We start from the raw sequence: 8,596 nt of genomic DNA, 5'->3' as shown, positions 1-8,596 counted from the left end.
TGGAAGTAGATATGAATCAAGACTGTCATGAAGTTGGTTTGTAGATGTCTAAGGTAGTGGACATAGCAAGAGTGGCTGCAATATTCATAAGTGCTCATAAGTTCTGAGTATTGGATTCAACCCACGCTCATTTGAATCACTTCATGGATTTTATCATGAGTGAATCATGAGACGATAATATCTTATATTCTTCAAAATTAGAGATATGAGTTGTTACTATGAGTTGGTTATACATTGATTGCACGAAAACGCATTGGTAACTCGATGTTATAAAACGTGCCTTTGTGTATGATTCAACAAGTAGTAGAACAAGCCATATGAGTCGAAGTTTATCCATTCCTTTTACCCTTAAAGGGATAAAAGCGATATCTGTGGGCCCCTCGATGATTTAATGATGACACTTGTGAGTGCTTGGCCAAGCCAGGACTGATTTGATTTGTTCAATCAGTCAGTCGTCATAAATCGAAAATCGGGAAACAAAAAATGGACAGAGAGAATGATTATAATCCATGTCTCAGTCCATATGATATCTAGAATGGAGGAATATATGATCCCTTATCTAATGGACGCGTCATTGATTTGTTCAGAGTTCGACAGTGGCTTTAAGAGCTACGATTGCTAGTCGGGTTATGAAGTCGTACTTGCAATAATAGTTTTAGACTTATCCAAGTGGGAGACTGTTGGATTAGATGTCTAAGCCCATAACTATTATTGGTATGTACTCGACCCGAGTGTAGCATGGTCCATTTGGGTTGCATATCATCAGGACAATTTGTTAGGATGGACTTTTGAGATAAGGTAATATATGGTTTATTAATATATTATAAGTTATAATATATTAATATGAAATCATATGTTTTAATTAGTATTGATTAAGAATTAATTTAGTGATCAAAAGAGACTAATTAAATCTATGGGGACTAATTATGATAATTAGTTATATTTATATGTGTTGGGCTTATGATCCATGTTGGACCAAGTTTATGTATGGATACATAAAGAGTTGGGGCCACATGAACCATGGATCATAAAAACCTATGGGTATGGATTTAGGTTATACCCATGACTCTTGAAATACCACACATATAAATACATGCATCATGACCTAAAAACGCCACTTGTGGTTACACATGAAGTTCTTGGAGTTCATGGGTGTTTTTGGGTGCATGGAGATTCTCTCTCAAGTTCATCCTTTGTCCATGGTGTGTTGTGATTCCACTTGAGGCTTCCACAGTATTGGGGCTAAGCTCTTAAGGCTAGATACATCAAGACTTCAAGCTCCACCATAAGGTATGTTATCCTAACTAGATTCTTGTGTAGTATATGATAGTTGTATGCTAGTATAGGGTAATACCTTGAAAACTTCATATTTGCATGTATAATAGAGAAAACATAGATCCAAGGTATTTAGGGTTGTATGTGCACCATAGGATGTTGTATTATACCAAAAACCCCACAGACTTTTCATTAGATTTTGCCATGTTAATTACTTTGAATTTCGATTTTATGTTCTTGTTTGTTGAAATCATGAGCTAAATTCTCATGACTTTCGTTTAGCCTAGGATGGATTGATTATTTGTCGTTGAATTTATGGATTAAATTTAGTTATTTGGTTATTTGCTGATTTTTCTTATTAAAGAACCTCAAGTACTTTTGATAAATATTTCTTTCTACTTATTGCTGAATTTGATTATGTTAGTATGACTATCTTCTTAGTTAAATTTAAATCTTATGATCTTGTGAATTGCAAAATTGTAGGACTAGAGTTGTGAACAAAACCTAGGGTTAAGTAGAAAAGTGGGTAAAAAGGTATAGGAGCTAATATATGTTGGCAAATCATATATTGAATTGAATCAATAAACTAAATTGATCAATCGATTATAAGTCTAATCAATTCAAAACCAAACACTAGTAAACTTGTAAGTTTGTCCGCTTGATCACCGAATAAATAAGCTAGTTTGCTAAAGGATTAAATTAGTGAATATTAATTTGGTCATCTTAGGAATCGGTAACCAAAGAAACTAAAATCCATTTCACTTCCATAAATCAACCATAATATCAAGTAAATCCGAAGTTAAACGAAAGTCTCCCACTCACCTTGGTTAATTCATCTTTGCTCTCTTGCCTTAGTTTAGTGTTAGCTTAATTAATTGATAATTAGTTAGTTTGGTAATTTAAGTATATAGTCTTGCAAAACTAGGAAAACAAAACCTTTTCTAATTTCATTAGTAAGTAGTTAATAGTAAAATAAAGTTAGCCAAAACACCGTTTCTTGAGTTCGACACTTGTTCTTACCATAGCTATACTATTACACGATTAGGTACATTGCCTAGTGTGTTTAATAGTCTAGTGAAAGAAACATTAGTTTTATTAAATTGAAATTTGAACAAATATATATACACATTAAATACACATCAGTTTGGTTTTCCAAAAACATTTCAAATTGCAAAAATTGGTTCCCTTTATTTATTTTCTCAAAAGATGAAAATACTATGAAATCCCAAAATTATAAGGTAAAAATTTCATTTTTTATTTAACCATAAACACCATTTATTATTTTCAATCATTCATAAGCATATCAAAGTAAAAATAGTTAGCAGAGTACAATCCCAAAATCACAAAGTGCGGAAACATGGGTAGATGCGTTGTGATCAAGTCGGGTCCTTCCCTTTCGAACCGGAAGTAATTGAAACCATAACCATAAAACTGTAAGCACAAAGCTTAGTGTGTTCCCCAAAATACCATATACATACATACATACATACATAAATCGCCCCCCCCCCCCCGAAATCCATTAGGCCCGGCCCGACATCAGGTCTCGCCCGGTATTCATCGGGCCTTACCCGACATTGGGCCCCACCCGGTACAGATCTGTCAGTAAAATACGATGGAATCCGCCCAACATATTCATCAGACCCCTCCTGGCATCGGACCCCGCCCGGTATACATACAAACACATACAATACATGCAATAGTCATACAGACAGCTAGCATTCTAGTAACCATAATCCATGCGCCGACATTGGTGCCTTCGACCCGCCAAACACTATGAGGAGACTCACCTCAATCCGAGATAACCGAAACGCATGCACAACTGCAACTGGGTTCCTCACAGTGAACACAACCAAATTATCCCTAGTCAATAATTAAGATAAGTCCCCATAATCCAAGGTCCAATTCATATTCTATCCGTCAAGTGGGTAAAAGGTCATTTTACCCTTCCCATATTTGACCCAACAAATCATGGCCCAACTCCCAAAAGACCCAAGGCTCAAACGGCCCAAAACAAAAGTTTCATGAGTACGCCTCGCATACTGCCTGCTGAAGCTCAACGTACAACTCAGGGTTAGAGGGGATGGAGGCTGAAGATAAAGAGGGTTGGAAAACATTTAAGGCCTTTAAATAGGATCCAAGACCCTAAATTAGGGTTTGAGTCTGGGTCGCGTACGCCAAACGTACAACTTGTATGTCCAACTTACGCGAAGGAACCTTCGCGATCACTCCATCCAAGTACAACCATCGTACATCCCTTGTACACCCAACGTACTCGGCAATTCCTTAACCATTCTAACTTCCGAAGGCCATAACTTTTGCGTCCTAACTCCATTTTCGGCGATCCTTATATCCACGGAAAGGTATTGAGGAGCTCTACAACCCTATCTAATTAACTTTGACTTAAAACACCTCGAACTAAAAATCCTAATTCATAAAAGGCCTGAACCATCACTTTTACCATTATACCCTTAGGCTCTAAGGCACAAACCAAACTCTTGGATCACATATTCTACATTACCCACATCCAAATGGGTCTAAACATCTCTTTCCCCAAAGCCCGAAGATTATAATAATTGATCTTCGAGCCACGGCCCCGAATTATGAAATGACTTGAAACATGGTGTTACAAATACATTTCATGGGGGTTACAAACTATTAGACACAACCATAAGAAAACATCCATAACATTTACAACTTTTTTATAAAATATAAAGTAGTAAAAGATGCTTTTCAGTTCTAAGTCCTCAAAAGTATGTCTTATAGCCCAAAATATCCATGTTAGTATTCTCTATCACTACTAATTTCCTTCTGTATGTGGATACATTTCATGCACAATAAAATTGAATACATAAGACTTTCATCTCGTGAGCTACACATGTTTTAGACACATATCATTTTCACTTTAATACCAACTACATTTATTTGAATCATAATTTGAAATACAATTCATACAATATACCTTCCATTTTGTAATATATATGAATATCATACAATGCATGATTCCAAGCATATAACAGTTTTGGGGCGTTGATACCTTTATTCCTGGATACAACTGGTCGTTAGGTAGTTCATACCCATATTCCCATAATGGTCGTTAGGTAGTTCATACCCGTATTCCCAAATACATCGGGTGCTTACCATTTGGACGTATTAATCTATAATGGTCATTTGGGTGTTGATACCCTTATTCCTGGATACAACTGGTCCTTAGACAACATAGTGTCACCATTCTCTTATTAAGATGGGTGTCTAGAAATACTAACAAACCATTGCAATCAAATTCATAGGTTTACATTCACACATTATGAGCTTATTTCCCAAATGCATTCACTCCACACATTCCATGATATGTCATGTTTCAAGTAATACTAATTTAAAGTAAAATACACAAAAACATATAAACTTCATAGCAAATTATCATTCATGTACATATATACATTTATAACAAAAGCATTTGAAAATATAGTCTTTATGAGATTGTAACATCCATAAATTTCATGAAAAATTTAAACTTTTAAACAACCCCCAAAACCATCATTGTTTACATATTGTTTTCAAAATAAGTTCAATATCAAAGAAATCCCAAAATCATAAAGTAAAACACAAGGAGGTTCACGATCACGCCTTCGCCTTTCTGCGATCCTATGAAGTACCTGAAACATAATCCAAAATTGTAAGCCCAATGTTTAGTGAGTTCCCCCAAAATACCAATACATAACAAATAGTACAAATACAAAACAACATACTATGGGCCCAATCAACCATCAGGTTGGAATACCCCATGCCCCTCAACCATCGGGTTGGAATGCCAACATAATATGGGTCCAATCAACCATCGGGTTGGAATACCCCAGGCCCCTCAACCATCGGGTTTGAATGCCAACATACTATAGGTCCAATCATCCTCAGGATGGAATACCCTAGGCCCTCAACCATCGGGTTGGAATGCCCCGGCCTGTTAGCTTATGCACAAAGCAGTGAAGTCTTAGCCACCAACCAATCATGTGCACATAATACAGATAAGCATACTATTAACCAGCCAGCAAACAGACAGACAGATCTTATAGATCACTAAGCATAGAAACATCCTAAATATCAAGATACCGATCTAACAGATCACTACAACACTATAACATACATAACATGATATCAAATCCAAAGGGTCGGCCTTGGTGCCTTCGACCCGTAAGTACAATGAGTAAGACTCACCTCACAAGCAGCACATAACTGACAAGGTCCGACTCCGACTCTCAGCTCTCAACTCAAATGCCTATAACCATCAAATGACCAGTTCTATCAAAACCCATAATACCCAACCCTCAAGGTCAAACTTGGTCAAACTCAAATTCAAATGGTCAAAGTCAACAGTCAAGGTCAACAGTCCATGTTGACCCAACACGTCGTGTGTACTAGCAAACACGTCATGTTTTGTTAGCAATCAGATGGTCGGGAAAATCCCAGCCAACACGTCGTGTTGGCTTGCAAACACGTCATGTATTTCCAAACTTAATACATTCAGCTATTCCTTCGATACCAGGGACTCCAAGGACCAGATCTAGACTCCAATACTATCAAAAACGATAAAGTTTCCAACTTTATCCCTTTGGACCACTCCAAAGGTTCAAAAACGAATCCACAAGGCTTGAATATTCAAAGGATTAACCATAAAGTCCTTAATCCTCAAGATCCAAACCCCCTTCCTTTCAGAAATGGTTCAACCACCTAAACTCTTCCAAAGATTGGTGCTTTTTAAGACATGCATGTCCAATGCATGTCTTGCACCCATATTACGTCAAAAAGGGGATTCATGACCTACTTTCCATGCATGGCATCAAAACTTTGGTTGAAATCCATATCCAAGCCACTACAAGGTCTCCTTGACTTGGAGATTCATAAAGTTGCAAACTTTATGAGATCCCTCCATGCATCAACCCATAACAAAGAGAAAACGGGACATACCTCAAGATCTAGTGACTATGAATGATAAAATCGGGACTTGGACACTTACAATAGTCCAAGAGAGTGCTACATTGAAGTATGATGCTAGCTAGCTGAATCCTTGCTTCCTTCTTTCATCTTTTTCCTTCCAAACACCAACTATCTTCATAAATGGGAGAGGAAAATATAAGGGTTTCTTTCTTAGCTTGAGAGGGTAGATGGAGGCTCAGGGTGGACAAACCCTAGCCCCCACAATCCTTAAATAGGGGACTAAACCCCAGAATATTAGGGTTTCACACACAAAGGTCAACATGTCGTGCTCAGAGGGAAAACACGTTGTGTTGCTCTGCCAGAACACGTGTCTTTTAATGTCTAGACACACTGTGTTGGTGCCTCCAACACACATTGTCTAAACCCCAAGATTGCAACCACCAGGCCAATTATCATGACATGAAAGAGTTAGAAGTACCTGAACATCGGGATGTTACAGAGATGTACTTAAGTTGTAATTCATTATGTACTTACCTTGGTACTTATATTAACTAACTAGTTCTCTTGCTCTTGTCCTTCTCCTCGTTCTAGTCCAAGCATTTTCTTCAATCCCGTTAAACATTCTCATGATTATTACATTAGTTCCATAAAGTTATATTAATCCAAATCTTTCCCATTTCCTATTTCTTCTATTATAATTCTAAGTCCCATTAACTCACTTTTACCTTCCTAGTGCAATAATGGTTTATTTACAACTTCAAATTCATGAGAAGTTATTTCCATAAAAATACCTTATTCACTTCATACTTCAAGTTTAATTTTCATCTATCGACACTCTTTTAGATTTTATAAGCATATATACTACATTAAATTTGTGATATGTGAATAAAAATAATTAACATATTTATAAAACCTTCTTCATGGGTAAATATATACATTTCTAACAACAATAAAACCTATGGTTTATGTCAAAATTTCCTTTTGTACCAATTCATATAATTTAAGCTCCATTCTTACTATTTTAATAAGTGTACTATATAATACTCGATTGATTATTATCTAACTACAGTTTTAGCATATAATAATCCTTAAAAAACTAGGGTGTAGGAATTTCTTTCATAACCATAAATTAATCCTGTGTAAATTGTAGTTGATTTTTACCCGCAATCCTTGTTTTGGATGAGAATATCCCTTTGATTTTCCTTTAAATTTACCAAAATTTCACACACTAATACACCATGAACACACACACACAGTGTTTCTCTCAAAGTCTCTAGATGTTTTTGGTAATAAAATGGAGAAAATGGATTAAATGTGATTTTTTGAAGGTCAGGACCTCTACATTCGCACTATAATGTCTCTAGACTCAAAAATTTGATTTTGCGACTTCAATCTCACACTTCAACTTAAATATCAAACCCTAGAGTTCCTTTTTAAACCTTGAATTCATTAATCCTCCATCCCCACTTTCTTCTATGATGAGATATTGTTGCATAAATTAGAATTTGATGAAGAATTGTTGGATTCTATACCAGACCAACATCTATAGGTTTTAAATCATTCATGAAAGGAAGGAATCATAATTTACAAACTCCATCTAGATCCCAAATCGCTCATATGGATGAATGGGGATGATGTGTTCTTCATATAAACTTTTTTCATTTTCTACCCTTATATCCTCATACTTTTACAAAATTGGTCCCGAACTCCAACTAGTCGAAATTATCTTTAGGAGTTAACCTTCCTTATAATTAATTTAATGGCCCAAACATAACCTAAGTGAGTCAACCTTCATTCAAAAATACTTTTGCTAATTTGACACTTTTAATCCTTATTTTCCAAATGTCATAAATTCTAACCTTTAACTTCTCCAATTACTACTTACACTATTGCTATGAATATTTTAAGAATCATATCGATATAACTTATTTATTTATTATTTAATTAATATTTTTAATTTACCAAAAAATTCTAGCCCCTAAATCGAGCGTTACACATGTGTTCTTCCGTCCTCTTTTGTAAAGAGGAAAGTGGAAGCCTTACTAGGATGAGCACGCACACAATGTTTGATAGCATATCCCTTTGATTTTCCTTTAAATTTCCCAAAATTTCACACACTAATACACCATGAGCATGCACACAATTTTTCTCTCAAAGTCTCTAGATGTTTATGGTAATAAAATGGAGAAAATGGATTAAATGTGATTTTTTGAAGGCCAAGACCTCTATATTCGCGCTATAATGTCTCTAGACTCAAAATTTTGATTTTGCAACTTCAATCTCACACTTCAAATTAAATATCCACCCCTAGAGTTCCTTTTTAAACCTTGAATTCATTATTCCTCCATCCCCATTTTCTTCTATGATGAGATATTGTTGCATAAATTAGAAT

This window comes from Lactuca virosa, chromosome 6 (genome assembly GCF_052849685.1).
Source record: "Lactuca virosa cultivar CGN04683 chromosome 6, Lactuca_virosa_CGN04683_v6, whole genome shotgun sequence".
Classification (NCBI taxonomy): Eukaryota; Viridiplantae; Streptophyta; class Magnoliopsida; order Asterales; family Asteraceae; genus Lactuca; species Lactuca virosa.
Note: the sequence above shows the minus strand (reverse complement) of the source record.